The sequence below is a fragment of the Panthera leo genome, chromosome B2 (assembly GCF_018350215.1).
Source record: "Panthera leo isolate Ple1 chromosome B2, P.leo_Ple1_pat1.1, whole genome shotgun sequence".
Classification (NCBI taxonomy): domain Eukaryota; kingdom Metazoa; phylum Chordata; class Mammalia; order Carnivora; family Felidae; genus Panthera; species Panthera leo.
Genome location: NC_056683.1, coordinates 12,402,217 through 12,424,419, shown reverse-complemented (window position 1 = coordinate 12,424,419; position 22,203 = coordinate 12,402,217). Strand labels below are relative to the sequence as shown.

At 43.5% G+C, this 22,203-nt stretch overlaps 1 protein-coding gene across 8 annotated transcripts in view; it reads right to left on the bottom strand.

Annotated features, from left to right (window-relative positions):
* The window catches only part of ATXN1 (ataxin 1), a 412,322-nt gene that overhangs the window by 242,005 nt on the left and 148,114 nt on the right, over nt 1-22,203 (bottom strand). For 7 of the 8 annotated variants that reach the window (XM_042937838.1, XM_042937840.1, XM_042937841.1 and 4 more), the window contains exon 4: nt 8,514-8,642. The gene's annotated coding sequence lies outside the window, so the exon portion shown is untranslated. Of the gene's footprint in view, nt 1-7,048; nt 8,643-22,203 lie in introns of those variants that run through there. The other variant, XR_006202435.1, reaches the window with a different exon arrangement.

Below are 22,203 nucleotides of genomic sequence, written 5' to 3'. Positions count from 1 at the left end.
CCGACGCGGGGCTCGAACTCACGAACGGTGAGATCACGACCTGAGCCGAAGTCGGACGCTCAACTGACTGAGCCACCCAGGTGCCCAGAATTCTTTCTCTTTACTCTGTCATTCGAGGTTTCCTCAGAGAAAACATTTACTGTACAATCACGCGGTGGAAAAGCTCATTGGAGAGTGGATGGCTCTCTTACGGAACTCACTGGAAAATTCTTGGAAAAATCCCATAGACACAGAAGAATTTCTGGGCCAGAAAAATGAGGAGCAGAAAATATAATTCATGAATATATTTAAATTTTTACACAGTAAAATCTGCCTGTCCGTGACTGGCTCTCGAGGGTTATTCTCCCAGGGGATCAGGCCCCCGGAGCCTTCTCCACACTGTCAGCACAGAGCACATTTACTGTCATAGCACGGGGAAGGCTTCAGAGTTCACAAAATATTTTCTTTTTTTTTTTTTTTTTCACAAAACGTTTTGTATGCACCACCTCACTTGATCTTGACCATACCCCGTTAGATACAATTGAATCCCAAGCAGGCTCCACACCAGCAGCGTGGAGCCCGACACGGGCCTTGAACCCATGAAGCATCATCACGTAGCCCCTGTATTTCTTTTTAAAGGTCTCTCTTTTCTGGTTAAATTAAAATGCCCACATTCCTTTAGGACCTGCTTCCTTTATCCCCCGGAACCTCCCTTTTGAGAGATCTGAGGTCCTATTATCTAATGATCTGATTATTTCTGGGTTGACAAACCTTTGCTTTTTATATTATTATTATCCTTTTGAGAGACCCGAGGTCCTATTATCTAATGATCTGATTATTTCTGGGTTGACAAACCTTTGCTTTTTAAATTATTATTATCCTTGCACACACTGCTCAGTATTTTTCAATTTGACCACTGCTACTCCCATGTTCTTACTCTAATAGTTATCAGAAAGGTTACTTCCACCCCAGAAAATCTAAAGAGCTCTACATTTTTATTCACCTGCCTTTGTGTATCATGCACATTTCTTGAATTTTCCTTCCCGGCCACTGTTGTTATAAAGACCCTTGAACTAAACGGAAGGGTTGTCTGGTCCTGCCAGTTGACCCTTCCTGAGCCATTCAAAAGGTGCCTTAACAGAAGGGCTTCTCAGCATAGTTCGTTCTGATGTCATAGATACTGAACATGATACAATCCTACACGGGAGGCAAAAGTAGTTCTAAGCAGACAGATCTATTTACGTGCCAACACAGCCTGATAACTAGACCACTAGGAAAAGAGAGCCAGAAAATCCCGACACGACAGCTTAATGGGACATCGGACAAGACCCCTCTTCGGTGTGCGTGTAGGAAATTCTTCACTGAGGACAGCACAGCGCTTCCGGTGCTAAGGTCCGCGCTGTCTCGACCGCAGAGATGATCGGATTCCGGGCGTACCACCCCTCCCTTCTTGCCACCCAACTCCACTTTCCTGCTGTTTTAATTGGATTATTTTGGAATCTGCTATTTCTGTCTCACTCCCTTCCCCAAACTGTCATATAAGTGCCGCAGCCTGACTATTACTCAGCTGCCAAAATTCATTCCAGAGATGGCTGTATTTCAGCGGTAAGTGATGTCCCGCTGTGCCGTCTGAACACTAGCTTAAGGGGTTAAGCATCTGGGGGGGGTGCCTTTGTGTAGGAAAGGGGGTGCTTGGTTTTATTCTGTCTTGCCGTCATCAGTGGAGGAGCAGGTTATCAGCTCCCCCTGAGCAAGGAGGGGGGAACACACCAGAAAACAGTTGAGGCACATATTCAAGTGGACTAAGACATAAAAGATATAGACAATGACTTACAGGTTCTTTTCTACAGGGTCTTCAAAGCCTTAAAACATCTGGAATGTAAGATGATCATTTTTAGAAGGGAGGAAGAAGCCTCAGAGAGCAACCCATTCACGTTACAGATATAAAACTGGGAGGCACAGAGTAAGTGGGTACTTTGTTCAAAGTCCTCCCGGTCCCAAGGCCAAGGACGTTCTAACTGGACATAGGTTCATCCACAGACACACTCGGGAGGATCACATCTCTGCCCGTGGGACCAAAGACAGCCCCGGTTTCTAAAGCATGGGATATCAGCACTAAATTTCTTACTCTGTTTGGTTAACATTTATTTGTTTCAGAGACTCAGGATCAAAGTTGATCTCTACCAGCAAGAACCCAGAGTGTAAAACAGAGGAAAAAACAGAGTAGAAATAGTAGCAGTAAATAGTTCCGGGCCAGGAAATGTGGAAAGGGTTGTATGTATATAATCTTCACAGGGACGTGCTGTCCTCACTTTAAAGAGAAGAAAAATGGGGGAGAGAGAAGACAGAGTCTTTTTGAAGAGAAAACAGGAGGGACCACATATAGCTGCCAAGTCATAAAAACTACCTTCCCAAATTTTACTAAAACATTTATGAAAACCTAAATAAATGTCATTGATATATTGCTCATTTAATCTAAAGAGATGACCTTTCTAGATACTGCTTGGTACATAGGGGCCTGAGTCTGTTGTTTATTACTAACTCAAACAAAAAAGTACATCACTCCCAAGAAGCTCTGTAATTTCCAAATCTTACAATAATAATGGTTCTTTCAATAGTCAATGGTTCACTGTTTGGACACGGGCAAAATGAAAGGCATTAGGATTTGGAAGGGGTCTTGAGTCAGGGAGGAAAGGGGACTAGGGGAATCTTCATGCCTCCTTCCACCTCCAAATCCTGCAACATCAGAAGCTGTGATAGTGAACATTCTAGAATTTAGGAAACATATCTAAATGCTTCATCTCATTTGATAAACTCTAAGAGGAAAAAAAAAAAGACAGTACTCTGAAAAGTACCCCAGAATACTGACACTTTGAGATTTCTACTATTCATTGCTCACACGTGGGACATTACAGTTTGCCAACAATATGGAGAGCAGCATCGTGTATCAGAGGGGAGGGAATCCTGCAGCATTTCACCTGAGGGTCCCAAAAGACAACATGGCGGGCTTTGGTGTCAACCATTTTCTTTTTTTTTTTATTTTTATTTATTTTTAATTTTTTTTTAACGTTTATTTATTTTTGAGACAGAGAGAGACAGAGCATGAACAGGGGAGGGTCAGAGAGAGAGGGAGACACAGAATCTGAAACAGGCTCCAGGCTCTGAGCTGCCAGCACAGAGCCCGACGCGGGGCTCGAACTCACGGACCGCGAGATCATGACGTGAGCCGAAGTCGGACGCTTAACCGACTGAGCCACCCAGGCGCCCCATTGTCAACCATTTTCTAACGTGTTTTACTCCTTCAGATGACACAATATTCTACCTTATTTCATGAGGTAAAAGAACTATGTGATTGCACACTGACACAGTAAATCACATTATTTATAAGGCTTTCAAAGAATAAAGTGCTTTATACAGAAGTCTGGTAAATTGTTTCAGAAACTCTAATGTATTCCAAAATCGTTTTGAAAAGCTATGCCTACATCTAAAACACTATGTACTCTTGAGTCTTTGTCTCTACGTTTTTCATTTTGCCATGAAACACATCATTAAGTGTTTCAAAATAATACCTTCCCCCAAACTGGCTATGAATTATGGAGGCTTTTTTTTTCAGGAACTGGAGTGGAAAAGGGAAGAACATATTTATGCTGAAAGATAAGTGTTGAGGAGATCTCTATTGTAAATATTTAATGGGTTTTCTTAACCATGGAAATGTGCATTACGAAACCCAGAATGCACAGTATATGCCTGTGTTGGGTGGCTGGGTGGGTTGGGTTGGGGCGTGGGATAAATAATTGAATTGGGCTTGTCAGAGAAAGAAAAAGCTTTGAGGTAAAGTGTATGGTAGAGCCCCAGAAGACAGCAGTTGACCAGGGAAAGACAAAATAGAGAAAAAGCCTCCCCCCCCGCCCCCCCGCCCCAATGATAGTCAACCCAAAGCTAGAAATGTAGCCATTACCAAAGCCATGTTGCGGGCCAAAGAAGACAAAAGAAATCTCTGAGTGGATTTTATTTCTTAAGAGACCACAAAAGCACCCACGAATGGAGGGAAGAAGGTAAGAAGAACCATAATCCCACAAACACGCAGAGGGGAAGAGCACCAAGTCCTGGGGAGGCCAAGGTGGGACAACTGATGTGGAACTTAAATCTGTTTAAAGTTAATAACGTGAAGTTCATTATGCTTGTGCGCAGAAGGTAGAGTTCATTATATACTCAATCTCACCCTGTAACATGAATTATGGTGGATACGGCAAGAAAAAGGAGGTGGTTAGTCAGAGATAGAGTAAGGTAAGCAGGTGCGGGTAAGGCAACCATTCTTTCTTGGGCTGGTGGCTGAACAAAGAAAGTTCCGCCATATAGCAGGAGCCAGCCACTCTGCCATCTGACAGGTTTATACAGTCACAGACTAAGGCACATCCGTTTCGCAATTGCTTACAAGATGGTTTGCCACTAGCAGGCGCTATTTAGACTACCTACACTAAGGGGTCAATCGTTGCCTGAATTTCGCTGGCCCTGACCGTGGGCACTCAAGCAGGGTTCTAGAGCTGCCTCCTCTCCTCACCATCTTCCTTCCCAATCTGGCCCCACTGTCCATAACCACAGCCTCACTGCCAGTTGCTGACTGCTTTCTGGTTCTTTCTGCCTTCCGGATCGATGGGTCTTTCTCCACTGGTTTCTCTCATTTCAGATGCACTCTACGCTTTCTTTGAGAATGGCCCAGTTCAGCTCTGTGTTCACTCAAACTAGGTTATGATGCTCTCGACTGTCCCTCCCTTAGAAATGTGAACTCCCTTCGGGTAGGCCTCATGGCTGTCTGTTCCATTCCATATCCCCAAAGCTTAGAACCTTACTCGTTCATACCAGCCCTCCCCAAAGAGGTATTTGCTAATGAATAAATTAGCAATGAGTGATACATGAATTAGTCATGAGTGACACACGACTGAATGGGGTTAGAAGTCAAAGACATGGTCTCGGTTTCTTGCGATTCAAAAACTGTGCTGTCGCTCCGTACTGGCAGAGCCCTGAGGCACCCCACAGGCCCTGGGGGGACCGTACGAATGGAGTTTGCAATGGCGATTTGGCCTGGCCTTGCAGATAGGTTTTCTACGTGATTGCAAACATGGTGTGGTTATGGAGACCATCAAAAATGGCAGGACCACAGGGGCGGGGCTATGGCACAGTTACATGTGGTTAAACATCCCCCGCTCGTCTGCCTCCCTAGAGACAGCCATTCTGGTAAGCCCTTGGCGATCAACAGGCCTGCCCTTGTGCACACCAGCAGAAGAACCGTTTCCTCCTCTCTGTTTGAGTCCCTGTTGGTTCTGTAGTTTAGGAGGAACGGGAGCGCTGTCCAAATACCAAACGCTCCATATGTTTACCTAATTGCCGTTCTCACCACCGTGAACGTGCAGCCGTCCTACCTACACTCATGAAGCGCCTCCCTGGAGTCTGGCAGGACATTATGAATTCTTTTCCTGACCTATATTTACCGACACAATTGTGGTCCTCTCTCCCTTTGCGAACTTACTAATTTTGTCGAGATGCCATATGTCTGTGTATAAATGCAAGTTTAACTCTCTTCTTCACTCTTATCATCATTTATGGGAGGAGAATTTGTGAGCCATTAAAGAGGACTTTTTAAGCTAGACTGTCTTAATTCGGAATTCAGATGGTCCTCCTTCTATTGAAAACGACAGGGCTGCTCAAATTAAGACTGCCAACGTGGGCCAAAGCAAAGGTGACGTCTGCAAACACACAGGAGCCCCAAGGGTAGCCAGTGAAACACATTCGCCAAAGCCAGTCAAGTTGCCTGGCGTCTGTCTCCTTAACGCCAAATAATCCTTGGCCTCTTTTTACTTCTATGTTTCAACCGTCTGATGCACCTCAAGGATGGAGGGGTCTCACAACTCAACGGTTTTCCCTCCTGTGTTTATGCGGGATGAAGCCTAGGTTTCCTGAGAGCTGGTGGTCTCTCGTTCTACCCCCTCTTTCATTGAATTAGGGAAAGGAAGCTTATTTAAAGGGGGAAAGAGATGAGGCTGGGAGGTCGTGCACGGAGCCAGACAGTTGGAGACTCTCCGTGTGCAGCTCAAAGGGGCCAGGAAGCCTGCTGGACGCGAGGTGCTCGCTGTGGCTCAGAAGCAAGGCAACCGGCAGCTGGGAGAAGGTTCTGGTCTCACGTAAGGGCTGTTCCTTTTTTTTTTTTAAGTATAATTTATTGTCAGATTGGTTTCCCTACAGCACCCAGTGCTCCTCCCAACAGGTGCCCTCCTCAACGCCCATCACCCATTTCCCCCTCTCCCCCACTCCCTAGCAACCCTCAGTTTGTTCTCGGTCCTTATGAGTCTCTTATGGTTTGCCTCCCTCCCTCTCTAACTTTTTTTTCCCCTTCCCTTCCCCCATGGTCTTCTGTTAAGTTTCTCAGGATCCACATATGAATGAAAACATACGGTATGTCTTTCTCTACCTGACTTCTTCCGCTTAGCATAATGCCCTCCAGTTCCATCCACGTTGCTGCAAATGGCCAGATTTCATTCTTTCTCATACGCAAGGGCTGTTCCAAGGGTCCCACTGGCCAGGTGACACTGATGGATGTCACAGCGCCGTGGTAAATGGGTCTCTGGCTTACAGATTTCGGTCAGTTCCTCCGAGACTGGGATTACCCCATTAATTCAAATTAAGGCCATTCAGAAATATACTGAAGTTTTTTGGGGGCGGGGAGGATATCAGAGAAGGATGAAAAGAAAGAGGAAGAAAAACAATAATTTTACAAGCCTGGATGACACTATTGGTTAAGTGTCATATTTTGCTTTCTTTTTACTTCTACCATGACCATTTTCTGCTATCATTAAATTTTGTTTTCTAACAGGATTTTTTAAGTTTACGTTTTTATTTTGAGAGAGAGAGAGAGAGCGCACGCATGAGTTGGGGAGGGGCAGAGAGAGAGGAAGAGAGAGAATCCCAAGTAGGCTCCGTGCTGTCAGCACAGAGCCGACCTGGGCTCTATCTCATGAACTGTGAGATCATGACCTGAGCCGAAATCAAGAGTCAGATACTTAGCCGACTGAGCCACCCAGGAGCCCCTTGAAACAGGATTTTTAACCATTTTCAACATTTCACATATATTTTGTTGCAACACCATCCTCTTACATGGGTGCTATCGCTATCTACATTTTATAACCTCAGATACTCGAGATGTAAGGCAACTTGCTCAACGTTACGCCTCAACAAAATAGCAAAGCTGGACTTTGAACCCAAGCAGTCTGGAGCCTACATACGGTCTTTTCTACCATGATCTACAACCTCTGAATCATATGGAGCTAGCATAATTATATTCAGTCATGCTCCCAATGTTGGACATGTGTTTGTATTTAATTTGAGTATAATTTCTGATCCATGTTTAATGTGGACCATTCATTAGTTTTTCTCAAGAATGGAAAAACGAAGTTTCCCATTGAAACAGTATTGTTCTCCAGTGATATCATGGCTGTTGAAAACTACTTGGCCAAAGAGAAGAGAAAACTTAAAATTCCGTACGACCCTTCCATGCCGTCTTGATTTAAGCATTATTTCTCAACTGTCAAAAACCGGTAAGTTTTAAACATGCTGCTGTCCGCGGGAGAAAAGTTCTTCAAAATAGTATGACTTATAAATTTACAAATCAATGCCTCCCTACAAAAAAAAAAAAAAAAAAAAAAACAACAACAACACATGGAGATACCATTTCTCATCATCATTTGGCAAGACTCTCTGTTTTCAACATTTTCAGCACTGGCAAAATTGTATGGAAACAGGTACTTTCATCCGCTGCCTCTGGAAATATAAACTGGTATGATTTTATTGGAAAGTAATTTGGCAACACGTATCAAAAGGTCTTAATACTTGGAACACTTTTAAGCTCTGAAATTTACTGGTAAGGGAGTATCCTAAGGAAGCCACTAGGAATGGCAACGAATATAAAGCTATAAGAACATTCTTGGCAGCATAAGAGCCAAAAAAGAAAACCATAAACCTTAAATGTCCGGTGACCAATTAGATATATTTTAGGATATGTATTCAACGGTACACGATATAATATTATAATACTACATAAACGCTAAAAATCGTGCTGTAGATATATATCTGTTGGTATGAAAAGATGTGCATTATTCCACTTTTAAGAGGAACAGAAAGGTTAGGTAACAGCACATACTGTAGTGTTCCCTACGACCATCCAATGGTAGTCTCTCTAGCTGAATTTACACACACCATCATCAGAAATACCTCTTTCTTACCAGTGCCTTACCATCCATCCTAATCAGTGATCTCAAAATAATTAGAAGCTGTTTTCTCTCCCACAAAAGAGCGAGGGTTCCGTTTTTGTAAGACACAGAAAGAGTCAACAGGTGGAGACTATGTGAATCTACAGAGATTTTACATTTACATGGTGTGTTTCTGTGTCCCTGAGAACAGACAGCCAGACCTCCCCGCCACCATCTTGGGGGCCTGACAATTAAGCGATAGTTATCATGGGTGATGGATTGTGGAGGTTTTACCTGTAACATGTGCTTTCATCACAATGGAGAAACATAAGCAGTCAGTTCTTTCCCAGCAGATCTTTCTGCGCAGATTCTGCTTGAGTAGCAACAGTGGCAGTAGAGAAAGTCACTGGAAAATGCCTAGACCTGTAATTATAAACACAATTTCCCACTGAGTTAGGCAGCTCTCTGTGTCCTTCATTCACATCAGATGAAGTCACAGAAAAGAGAAACACAGGTGCACAGTCTCTCCCCCCACCCCCACACACACCTCTTATGGCAAAATGTCAAAAACTCAGCAAGCAGACCCATAGTAGGTCCGCATCTCCAGGGATGAGAGGATTCCGGCCAGGGGTTGTCACCCAGCACCCCATCTTCTAACCTCAGGGATTTCACCATCAAGATGATGTGGCTCCTTCCCTTCCTTCCCTGACTAATGATTCCAAAACTTCAGAGAAATTAAAAAACAAAAAAATAGTTCTCCAGAAAATGTCAGAACCATGACTGAATTGGATGGTTCCCTAAGATTCCTTCCAGACACAAAGTGAAGTGAATTCAGTACCTGTTTTCACCATAAGAGCCTGACTTCCACTTTTGCAAGGAGAAGTGTCTCTCTGTTGATGATTCAGGGGCCGCACGGTATTGGTGATAAAATTCAAAGTCATCGCTAACATTTATTGAACACTTCCCAAGTTCTTGGCGTTATGCACACCACCCCACTCTATGGCACCCTTCCAAGTGGCCACCAATCATTATTATCTCTGTTATTGACAAGAAACCTGACGGTTTGTACAACTAGTAGATATTACAGCTAGGATTTAAGCCACTAGTGTTCACAGAAGCCATGCTTATAATTACAGTGCTATACCATATCTCCAAAACTGATCTTGCTATCAACATTCCTGTGTTTATCTCAAAAAAATTGAATATCAAATCATCACCCTATTTTCCCCAGAGCTGGTATGTTATGTAGGTCTCAGCATCACTAACTCTTTTTGGACGTGGCTGCCCCATCCATTCTAACACCCAAGATAAATTGAAATCAACATGTTCCTATTTCAATCAAGAGCAAATGTATAGTTATTTCGGTAAATTAAAAATGCCATCTAATCCCAAATCCAGATGCTGAACCACAAAGGAAAAACCTAAAATCTAAAGTCCTCCCTAAACTGGCTACATTTTATTGGAAAGAAGACAGACTAATTAAATCTGTCTCAGACTAATTAAAATCTCAGATTAATAAAATCAAGAGCCATATGTGAATCCCTAATTTAAGACATGGAAGACGGGGCGCCTGGGTGGCTCAGTCGGTTAAGCGTCCGACTGCAACTCAGGTCATGATCTCATGGTCTGTGAGTTCCAGCCCCACGTTGGGCTCTGTGCCAACAGCCCGGAGCCTGGAGCCTGCTTGGGATTCTGTGTCTCCCTCTCTCTCTGCCCCTCCCCCATTCATGCTCTGTCTCTCTCTCTCTCTCTCTCTCTCTCTCTCTCTCTCTCAAAAACAAAAACAATCTTCAAGTCATGGAAGTAAAGAGAGAAATTTCTATACATTATAATATGCCTATGGGTTGGTTTAAAAAAATACTTAAAACATTTTTAGCTACTTACAGATTCCATCTACTACAAGTTTTAAAATCACTGCAACACAGAGTAGATGGGAGCATATCAAGAAAGCAGCAAAGTTATTTATGGGTCCTACGTGAATTTCCCTTTCGGACATGTATATATATACACACAGGTTTATTTGCACTATTCTGGTTATGCCTCTGTGCTTCGTGCATGCCGCTACCTTTGCTTAGCAAAGGCCATTTGCCGACTAGAAAATGCCAACTCATTCTTCAAGACCAACTTCAAACCTCCATTTCTTGTGATGTCCACTTCCCCCAGCCTGTTTTCTGGAAATCCAAGCAACAGATTCTACCCTCTCCTATTCTCTTAGCTCAGCAATGGGCTACATCTTCCTCTCCCAAATGATGCCCCATAAGCAACTACCCATCATGGATTCTACCATCAGCACACACCCTCCTGCCTCTCCCCTATACCACCATCGCTGTTCTAGGCCACCAACCAGCACAGCTCATCGGGACTATTGCACTGGTCTCCCTGCCCCTACTCCTGCCACCCACCCTGCAGCCCATTCTCCTGCCTAAGGCAAGGCAGTGGCTTTCCACTGAGCCAGATTCTTAGTGTGGCCTCCAGGGCCCAGTATGGTCCAGTCCTCGTGTTCCAGCCTGCACTCCAGCTTTTCCAGCTTACTTTTAATTCTCTAAAAGCACTTTGCTCTCCTAGGCCTCAGGGCCTTTGCACATGATCTCCTCTTTTCTCCAAGTCACGCTCTTCAGATCACCTTGTATTCTTTTCCCCTTCAGATCTCAGCCCAGCCCTCCTCCTCACGGAGAAGCCTTTCTGGCCTCCATGGCCAGGTCACTACCTCCTACCACACGCTTTGACAGAAGCACTGTCCCTTTATATACCAGTCAGCTGTTGTTTTTTTTTTTTTTAAGTTTATTTTATTTATTTTGAGAGAAAGAGAGAGAGAGAGTGTGTGAGCAGGAGAGGGGCAGAGAGAGAAGGAGCGAGAGAAAATCCTAAGCAGGCTCCGCGATGTCAGCACAGAGCTTGAACCCACGAACCATGAGATCGTGACCTGAGCCAAAATCACGAGTCGAGCTCAACTCCAACTGAGTCACCCACGTGCTCCTATATGTCACCTTTATAATTTTACTTTTTTTTTCTAGATTTGTTGATTATTGCTTGTTTCTCCTACCTACTAGTAAGCTCTAGGAAAGGAAAACTGTGTACACTCTTGTCTATCCTTTTATCCTCTGTATTCAACACATGCTTGGCACATTATAGGCACTCAGTAGAAATCTGCTGCATGAATAAATGAGAAAAGGAAGGAGGAAGGGAGAGAAGAAGAACATCCCTTAATAGTGTTTGCTGAATTAATTTGCTGATGGCATTTCAAGACACAGAATGGAAGGCCTGCCTTCCTTTGGACAGCATGCAAGGCTCCTTGTGATCCTCCCCGGCCAGCTGTGTCACACCTCCAGTCACCCTGGCCACTCAGCACTTCTGAATCCTTGTGGCCTCCTGACCTGACCAGCCCTGCCTTGCTCCTGGCTCCTGTCCACACCCTGGTCCCATCTGTCCCCTCTGCACATCATCTTTCTAAACTCATTCTTCAGGTCTCAGAGACAGGACTCCTTTCTGTGAAGACCTCTCTAATACTTTGGGAAGCCGGTGCCCTCTTTCCCCATTTTTCTACAACACCCTGGACCTTTCCCTATCAAGGCAATGGTCACATTTCCTTGTACTTGTATCTTAAATGAGTCCACTTCTCCCAATACACTGAAAGCCCCTTAAAGGTAAGGGAGTGGTGTTACCTCATCAACCATCTCCAGAGATTAGCACAGCAGCCTATAACACATAGTCTATAAATCAATATTTGTTGAATGAACAAACACACACACACACACACACACACACACACACACACATATCTATTATATATGTGTACAAATTTCATATATGTAAAGCTTCAGAGTTGAATATTTGAAATATATTATTATTATTTTAAGGTTTACTTATTTTTGAGAGATAGAGAGAGACAGAGCATGAACAGGGGAGGGGCCAAGAGAGGTGGAGTCAGAATCTCAAGCATACTCCAGGCTCTGAGCTGTCAGCACAGAGCCCGACGTGGGGCTCAAACTTGCAGATCAGATCATGACTCATGAGATCATGATCTGAGCCGAAGTTGGATGCTTAACTGACTGAGTCACCCAGGCGCCCCTGAAATACATTATTAATATAGCATATTTTAATTATTATTCAATGCCGTGAGACACAATGGTTATCACTTCATCTGTAAAGTGGACATAGGAACACACTCCTGTAACTGAGCAGTTGGGGAAAGTGAATAGAGTAAGTAAAATGTTTAGCACAGAGCTCAGTATTCTAGAAGCACTCTATAAATATTAATTGCATAATCATTATCACTATCAACATCATCATTAGGGCAACCAAGTTGAATTTACAATCCATGCTTCAAAACTTAATAGTTTTATTGGCCAACGTTTTGTCCTATTAAAACATTAATTAGCATTAGCATCTCGGCAAGACCATAAAAGTGGCTAAAATTTGCATCTAGCAAGCTAAGGAAAAAGAAGAGTCTTACTATCGCTGAAGGACAAATTATTGTTTTAGTAATCGGCCATGTATGTGTAAGTTACAAAAGCATCAACAGAAAAGAAGTCTTTCTGTACAAAACCCATCTATAAAATCTAAATGATAGAAACAAATATTATCATTCAAATGCTATAAACATTTGGCTGAAATAGTTAGAATTGCTTACTGTAAATTATTTCTTTTGCTAAAAAAAAAAAAAAAAAAACCCAGAGCAAAAACCAAGATAGAGAATCATCCTTTTCTTTTAATTACTGGACAGAGTAATGTGATTTTATAAATTGTATTATGTATTTGCTTGATGAATATGCCATAAAACGTTTGATTTCATAGCAAACACATTTCATGTGTCATTGTGATTTAGAATTGCTGAAATTTAATGAAATATACTATGCAGAAGAGGGGAAAACAGGCAAGCCAGTTTTTTGCAACAGTTTTTTGGAAAAAAAAATAATGTGAGGATGAATTGTTTACAAGTGCTACCAGTATATTCTCTTGCATATTGGCCAAATGTAAATAATGAATATTAAAGTATTTTGTATACTGAATGCTCTTTGAGATATAAGGTACTATCATTATTGCATTTTGAGATTTCTATTCTCAGTTCATCTTTATCACTGTGACAAATGATAAAACCCACAGCAAGATAGATTTCTAATTGGGGCTTAACCATCATTTGAAATGTACGAGAGTCACAGAGGGAAAATATTATAAAAATGCTAAATTCTTAACTTCTAATTGTTTTACCACTAGAATAGTAATCTACTTTTAAACTGAGTTATACTTCCATTCATCGGTCATCACCACTGAGCACTTTAACATAATGCAGATAAGTTGTTCTTTGCAACATAATTAGGATGGAAAGGTAAAACAAACTGAGCAAAAGAAAAAAGTCTATTTACTTAGATAATTTTTTTTTTTTTTTTAATTTGAGAGAGAGAAAGAGCAAGGAGGGGAGGGGGCAGAGGGAGAAAGAGAGAGTCTTAATCAAGCTCCATGTTCCATGGAGAGCCCAACGTGGAGCTCAATCCCACAACCCTGGGACCATGACCTGCGTTGAAACCAAGAGTTAGATGCTCAACCAACTGAGCCACCAAGGTGCCCCTTTACTTAGACAATTTTTATCCGAATTTACTATTAATTTCATGATCATGATGCTTATGTTCGTGTCATAAAATCCACTGAAATCTTGGAAATTCATAAGGCAAAATTCCTCCCTATTTATTATGCCGGTGCCTCAGTTGAATGACCTTCTCAGTCGTTCAAATGTTACTCTTCCTTTAAGATCTAGCTCAGCCATCACTTATCCTGTGACATGCTCCCACACAGACCGTATTTGTCCTGCCATGTAATGTTTTCCTCTCTCAACTGTGAGCTCCTGAGAGTCACTGACCATCTCTCTGCATTTTTTCCTAACAGCCTACACAGTTCTCTCAGTAGATACTGGCTCAATGTGTCAATGAATATACACACTTTGATACTCTTAACACCCTGGCGAAAAGGTCACTAATTGTGATCTAAAGTTAAAGGTTAAAGTAAAAAAAAAAAAAAAAAAAAATTTCCATTTTTAGTGAAATGAAACTCTTAGCATTTTCACTTCCAGATGCATCGACATTACATAAATGATGTTGAAACTATTTCAGAAAATAGCCACGCTGCATTCCTGTCTGAGAATTAGTCTGAAAAATATCAAGCCACCCAGGGGCCTCTGGGTGTTCCCATGACAAACGTTCAGTAGGGTATTGATTCCACACATTCATTTAATGGAAATCAAGAGTAAGGTTCAACCTCCACAAACCAGCTTGTCACATCTTATTCTGTTCAGCCGCTTAAGAATAAGCTGAAGGTTCCCCGGAGAGGTCTGCTCCCCCCCACCCCCCACCTCTACAACTGGCTAGCACTTCAGCGATGATGTGTCTCAGCAGCAGAGAACCTCAGTCCTCAAGCACAGCTCCTGCTTCCATTTTCCATTTTCATCGTAATTCCTACTCCCACATGGACCAATTTCTCACGTATCCACAGTTAATTCTGCAAGTCTGAACCTTTGAGCCTGTGACAGTTTGCCTGGCCGTGTAACATATTACATCATCACACACATGCCGAATCCTACCTCGCTAGAAAGGCCACATCCCGCTCGGAAAAAAAAACAGTGGGCAGGAAAAGAACAAGTTTCTCGTAATAACCCATCCAAGCTGATTGTCCACATTTGGAACCATTCGGCACTCTTGGGACAGTAAATGCAGATTTTCCAAGAGGTCACCCAGGCTTACTTGCTGGGTCCGCCTTCCTCCACGCCCCAAGAATTTCTAAGCATCCATTGGAAGAGGAGGAGAGGGGGCTTCTGTGTCCTCTGTCGCATTCCACTTAGTGGTTATTGTCAGCTTTGCTCTATATCCTTGGCCACACAAATGACCCCAGAGATTTCACTGCGAGACCACACCTTCTAACCACCCCTGTGCGATGTCAAGACACTGGAGACTATAATATGAGACAGGTAGACTGTAGAAGTAATACGAGAAAATTCTGGCTTACGTTATACGTTATCACCTTAACAATATCTGTATTTTTGAAACATAACACGCAACACAGCGACTATAGGTAACACTGCCCTATAGTAATATATGAAAGTGGTTAAGAGTAAATCCTGAGTTCTTTTCACAGGTAAAAAAAAAAAATGTGTTTTCTTCTTTCTCTTTATTTATTTATTTTTTTCTATATGAGATAATGAATGCTAACTAAACTTATTCTGGTAATCATTTCACGATATATGTAAGTCAGGCTGTAATACTGTATACCCTAAACTTATACAGCACCGCACGTCAATTGTAGCTCAATAAAAATGGGGAAAGAATTCAATCCAAAAACTATCTATTTTCATTATGTACAATTTGAAACCTACAAAAGAGTGAATGCAATGTGTATATAATCTATGAAGCATTAACAACAGAATGTTCATTAGTCTACTGTCCTATGTAAGACGTTGCTGGGATTGCCGCATATACCTCTTTGGTATTTCTCTAAGCTCTTCTCCTGCCTCTTCTCCAGGGGTAACCACAACCCTGCATTTTGTATGTATCACTCCCTAAAATATACACTTTAGTGTTGGCGTTTTATAGTGTATCATACTGTATGCAGCCTTCTGTGGCTAATGTTTTTTTATTTTTCCCCACATAAAGCTGTTTCTAATATTTAACTATGGTGTTGCAATTACCTGTGCTTTATACATTTTTACTGGTGTATAATATTCCCTTGTATGAATGTTTCAATATGGTTCTACTGATGGCTTTTAAAATATTTTAGTTTCTAGTGTTACTTTTAAGTTTTCTTTCTACTATAAACAATGAGGTTTCCATTAGAAACAATACACATAAGCCAAGTTTCTCTGGGGATACTTCCCAATATGTCCTTCCCATATTAAAATCAAGAAGGAGATTTTTTTTTAATGTTTTATTATTTATTTTAGAGAGAGAGACAGACAGAGTGCCAGCAGAAGAGGGGCAGAGAGAGAGGGAGACACAGAATCTGAAGCAGGCTCCAGGCTCTGAGCTGTCAGCACAGAGCCTGATGCGGGGCTCGAACCCACGAACCGTGAGATCATAACCTAAGCCAAAGTCTGATGCTCAACCAACTGAGCCACCCAGTTGCCCCTGCTTTTTTTTTTTTTTTTTTTTTTTTTTTTAATGCTTATTTACTTTTGAGACAGAGCGAGATAGTGCAGGGGAGGGGCAGAGAGAGAAAGGGACAGAGGATCTGAAGCAGGCTCTGGGCTGAACTCACAAACCAGGAGATCATGACCTGAGGCAAAGTCATATGCTTAACCAACTGAGCCACCCAGGTGCCCCATCCCAACCGTTCAATTCTTAAGCAAGATGGCTGCCAAAGGTGCCAGAGAATGCTTTAGAATAAATACATTAGGTTCCGGGGACCAAAACTGCCCACCTGGAACAGGAAGTCACACACAAAACTTAAAATACACAAAACTATGGCAAATTGAGAGAATTCCTTATTTCCTTCAATATTAGAGAGGAACAGATAACCAAAACAGATAAAGAAAAGACTTATTAGCTTTTATTTTACAATAGGAATTTTTTTTTAAACCTTTGTTACTAGGTTTTGCCAGGTGTAAGCTTAGAGGAAAAGGTTTCTTCCTTCTCCAAAAGACCAAGGTCAGAGCTTGAGGCTTCTGACCCCTTCGGTCCTGGCTCAGAGTATGAACTCCACACCAGCCAGTTCTAGATTTTTCCCTGCAGTATGCCAACACACCTGGCGGGGTTTGAGCAAGACAACTCCACGGCGGACACTGAAGTGAATCGCGAGAGGAACTAGTCTACCTTCTGTACCTAACACGAACGGAAGTCTATGAAATACAGTCAGCTTTTGGCCAACAGTGTTGTCCATAGTTTCGACTTTCTTCCCCACAGCCATCTGTTATCAGTAGTAGCCAGTACCTGAATGTTAAATTATCTTCACCATGTTTCCACGTTCTTTCTCCATTCTGGTTAGCTTCAAAAAGCAAGGAAGGGGGGCGCCTGGGTGGCTCGGTCAGTTGGGCATCCGACTTCGGCTCAGGTCACGATCTCGCGGTCCGTGAGTTCGAGCCCCGCGTCAGGCTCTGTGCTGACAGCTCAGAGCCTGGAGCCTGTTTCAGATTCTGTGTCTCCCTCTCCCCGACCCTCCCCCGTTCATGCTCTGTCTCTCTCTGTCTCAAAAATAAATAAACGTTAAAAAAAAAAAAAAAAAAAAAAGCAAGGAAGGATATGTCTGAGAGCAGGCAGCACGAGGCCTTCAACTATATGGTGGATGTCTCTGAACATGGGGGGTTTGGGGGTTTTGGGGTTTTTTTGTTTGTTTGCTTGTTTTGTTTTGCCTCTACAGTGATGTCTTTTGCTTCTTATTATATTCTCTCCCTGTTTTAATTAGGTAAGGCCAAGGGGCCTTATAGCAATCACACAGGTGGTGCCTTCTCTTTTTAGGCCAATAAGCTGGAACCTGGCCAGGCAGCGTTAAAGGAGTGACCCTTTCCTTCTTGGTCAAGAAAGCTCTCCAACTCCCAGTTACTTTCTGCTGCAAGTGTGGTAAACAAAGCAATCCTATTCTGACGTTTAGTATCTGCTGCTGGATGTCCACAAATATGGGGTGGGGGGGGGAAATGTGTCTGTAACCTCAGGTGAAACTCAGATTATGAGACAACTTTCAAGATGTGCAAACATATTAAAATCACATTTTTAAAAAGATTTTATTTTTAGGTAATCTCTACACCCAGCGTGAGCTTGAACCCACAACCCCAAGGTCAAGAGTCACAGGTTCTCCAGACTGAGCCAGCCAGCCACCCCTAAAATTACATTTTAAAGGATCCCCTTGGGGGCACCTAGGTGGCTCAGTCAGTTAAGCAGTGAGTCTTCCGCTCAGGTCATGATCTCACAGTCCATGAGTTCTAGCCCCGCTGGGGCTGCCTGCTGTCAACACAGAGCCTGCTTCAAATCCTCTGTTCCCCCCCCCCCCTTTCTCTCTCAAAAATAAAATAAACATTAAAAAATAATTATAAAGGATCCCTTTGTAACACTGATACGTAAAGATCCTCTTAAAACGACCATTTTCCACAACTAGAAAAAGCTTTCATCTACAATGAGTCTGTATTCCGACGTTATGTTACAAGTGTGTCTGGCTTTTTATTCCGCGACTAGATTACCTTTTCAGGAAAATGATTGTACTTGGTGGTAAGTGCTTAATGAGGTCCTAATTAGTCCTCCTCCCAAACCCTTCCACTCCTACGGGAAATGAGGTCAGAGCGCAATTCCAGGCCCACAGCATCAGGTGGAGGTTACCACAGCGGCACAAAGGGGAGCCCTTCCCCGAGACCCATCTGCAGCGAGGGCCATGCCCTTCACCGGCAGGCGCGGAGTACAAAAGGGCTAAGCACTGATTACAAGAGCTTTGCAAAGGAGCTGTTCCAACAAGCAGGACCACCCACCCGCTCGCTCGCCTCAGCTCCTCCCCTCCCGGCCTGGCTACCCCGCCCCGCCCCCTGATTGGCCGGCCGCTCGGCCCCGGCGCACACCTCAGGGGCGCGCGGCGCAGGGCGGGGCCTCGGCGCTCCCTCCCCGGCGGCCCTCCGCCCGCCCCCCGTGCATCCCCGCACCCACACGGGAGCGCCACCGCTCCGGGACGCGAGCCGGCAGCGGCAACGTGGCAGGCTGCCAGCGGCTTGAGCTCCTACTCCTTTCTACAAGAGGCATGGTGAGCAAATTAGAGGTTATAAACACCTCCGGTGGAAGGAGGAAAATTCCTTTGGGCTCAGTAAGGGAACTTCGTCAGCGGCGGGCGTCTCGGGGGTATAAGACGGATGTGCTCACCCACGCCCCTTAGCCCTGCTGGGCATGTAGGGACCGCACCTTCTGCTGGTCACAGTTCCGGCAGCAGGGCAGAAAAATGTTTCCTGGGGAAGAATGGCTCTCGAGGCCCCCTGATGAACAACATAAAGCCGTTTTCAATGTAACGGAACGCACACTCCTAAATGGAGTGCTGCCGAATCCACCGTGAGCGAGAAGGCTGGGAGTAAAATATCTGGGGTTCCCGATCTCGGTTCAAGTTTTATTAGGAAACCAGAAAAGCACACGTCTCTGGCCAGCACGGCAAAGAGAAGGGAGTTCTCAACTGTGCTGGATATAGAAGCAGGCAGTCTAGGATTAAGTAAAAGAAGCGGAGTCAATTAAGAATGATGCTTTGATGCATGGAACATAGCTTGTCACACCTTGCAGAGGCTGGTCGCCAGTGTGGGATGGTTTTAAGATCACAGCCCTCCAGCACCTTCCTGATACCTGGAGCTCTATCATTAGAATCTTTCCTTTGGCTTAAAGATTCTCTTTCTCTTTAAATTTCAGAATAATATGCTACCTTGGAAGCGAAGTATCCAGATAGTCAAAAAAAGGAATACACACACACACACACACACACACGGAAAGGGAACAGGTTTTGAATCAAAGCTGAGTATTAATCTTAGTTTTACCGCTACCAGTTGTGTAACTTCAGGGAAGTTACTTATTAGCCTGACTCCCAAGTTCATCAGCTGTGAAATGAGACAAACACCTGTCTCAGAAAGCTGATGCCAAGCTAAAGTTCAATTGTGTATATAACACGTGGCCCAAACCACACTCATAGCAGACATTGGGCTGCTGGTTTTCCTCTCCTTTTGTAAAGAGCGGGTCAGAACAAGGGCGTAAGTGAGAACAACAGGAGGAAGCTGGCTTCTGGACTTGGAAGTGATGAGAAGGTCAGCAGAGATGGAGACGGGGGCAGCAGGGAGCAAAGGGCACCTGGGGCCAGGTAATGGCATCTGTTTCACGAATGTGAGATCGGTTCTGCTGCAGGGCATATGGTGGCCACAAGGTGACATTTATTTGCAATGCTGACTGGCTGGCGAGAACATGAATTTAGAAGCTGCCTTCCACAAAGAGCCACACCTCACCCCTCCCAGGGCTCTCCCTTGCTTGGGAGTCCAGCTGGGGCAATGAGGTGTTGGGGTGCATGTCAACAGTTGTGCTACCACGTCACCTGCAAGAGGGTGGGAGCAGGTGAAACTATGACCAGATGGCAGGCAGGCAAGCCAGGAGAAGATACCAAGTGCGATTTCCAACTTGCTGAAGCCCAGTGATGGCAGCCAGGTTCCACTGACCCACAGGCCAGGTGAGTGGGGCTGGAGACCTCCCTACTGAGTTATCAAGGACTGGCCCCACCCCAAACTGTGTAGCCGAAGATGGTTTCCTTTTCCGATGCATCAGCACCTTCACACTTAGGGATCCTCCCTTATCTCCCACGGAAGAGCCAGCCATCATTGGCTAGCAAAGCACGAACTAAGCAATTTCACGATCACTCAGGTGAATGAGCCACACAGAGAGGGCTAAAAATGGTAGGAGGGGAGGGGCTCTAGAGCAGGCTGCTGCAGACTGTATTTTCACCATGAGAAGACTTCTGAAACCCAGAAGACCATTTAAGCAGAAGGCAGACCCTCTAGAAATTCCCTTCTGTAACTGCTGCCGATAAAAACAAGCTTAACCTGAATAATAAAAAGGGAGGAGGTATTTTTAGTAATAAACAGTAACAGCTAACACAACAGTGACATTATTTAGAAATGTTAATAGGTCAAGACTTCGCCGCTTCTGTTCCCCCCGAAAAGGCCTATCTGGAACCCCAGCGGTGGGTACAGCACGGTCTGGAGGCCACACATCTGACAGCGCTCGTTGCTACAGTGTTACTGGGCTGCGACTCGGGTACTTTTGCTTTTACAAAATTTCAAAATGCAGAACGGAGAAACGATAATGGTACACGGTAATCATGTACATGGTTTATTGTGCTTTTTTCTCTTATGCAGTTGCAGTGAATTAAGGGCCATTGTTTTCTATTTGATAATCAAAATGAACAACCTTGGAATCATTTATTCCATGTATTATCTGTAATAAATGTTTTAAATTCCAGTTGACCTTTCCCTAACCCCCTGGTATAGGGCTTTTTCTTCCTTCTTTATTTATTTTTTTTTAACATTTATTTATTTTTGAGAAAGAGAGACAGAGCACGAGCAAGGGAGGGGCAGAAATAGAGGGAGACACAGAATCCGAAGCAGGTTCCAGGCTCTGGGCTGTCAGTACAGAGCCTGACGCAAGGCTCAAACCCAGGAACCGTGAGATCGTGACCTGAGCTGAAGTCGATGCTTAAACCACTGAGCCATCCAGGCGCCCCTTCTTCCTTCCTATGATGAGCTGTGTGCACAAGGAATGTGACATAATTGTAATACCAGTGTGAGCAAAACCATAAAGGAAGGTATATAAAAGCATCATACCATGCTTCCCAAAGCCAAGGGAAATGATTTTGGTGTATACACATTGCTGATTATACTCCATCAGTACAGATAATTAAAAGTTGACTATATAATAATATTAAACGGCAGGCACAACTTTTTGAAAATTTCTCCCTGGTATTAGCAATGCAAAAACACCGACTTGAATGTTCAACGCTAATCAAATTCATCTCTTCTTAAGAGCAGTGTATAATAAATGGGTAGCCTAAAAGGAATGCTTTGAACAGAATGCTTCACTATTGTCTGATTATTCTAAATTTAAAACTCCCAACAAAGGAAAGGATTATTCTTCTTGAGGTTCAAGATTCACGAGGATTTGGTAATGAAATTCCTTTAGGAGAGCAAATAAAAAATTGCTATCTACAAGCTGCCAGTGTTTTATGTCTGTCGTGTTTTTAAATCAAAGTCACCATTCATTCAACAACAAATGTTTGTTTGAATAAATGAATGAAAGAAAAGGGCCTCAAAATACTTCACAAGTGTAATCACCTATAAGTTATGAATCAGGCAGCAACTTTAATCATCCCCAAGAGCACAGGCTGAGACAAGTTAAATGTCAGCTCTCACCAAGCAGGCCAAAGCCAGACCTGGAAACTGAAGCCATGTCCTTTGATTCTTAGAAAATGACCCAGCTGTTAGAGCCTGTTGCTAAGCTGCCTCACTGCAAACTCT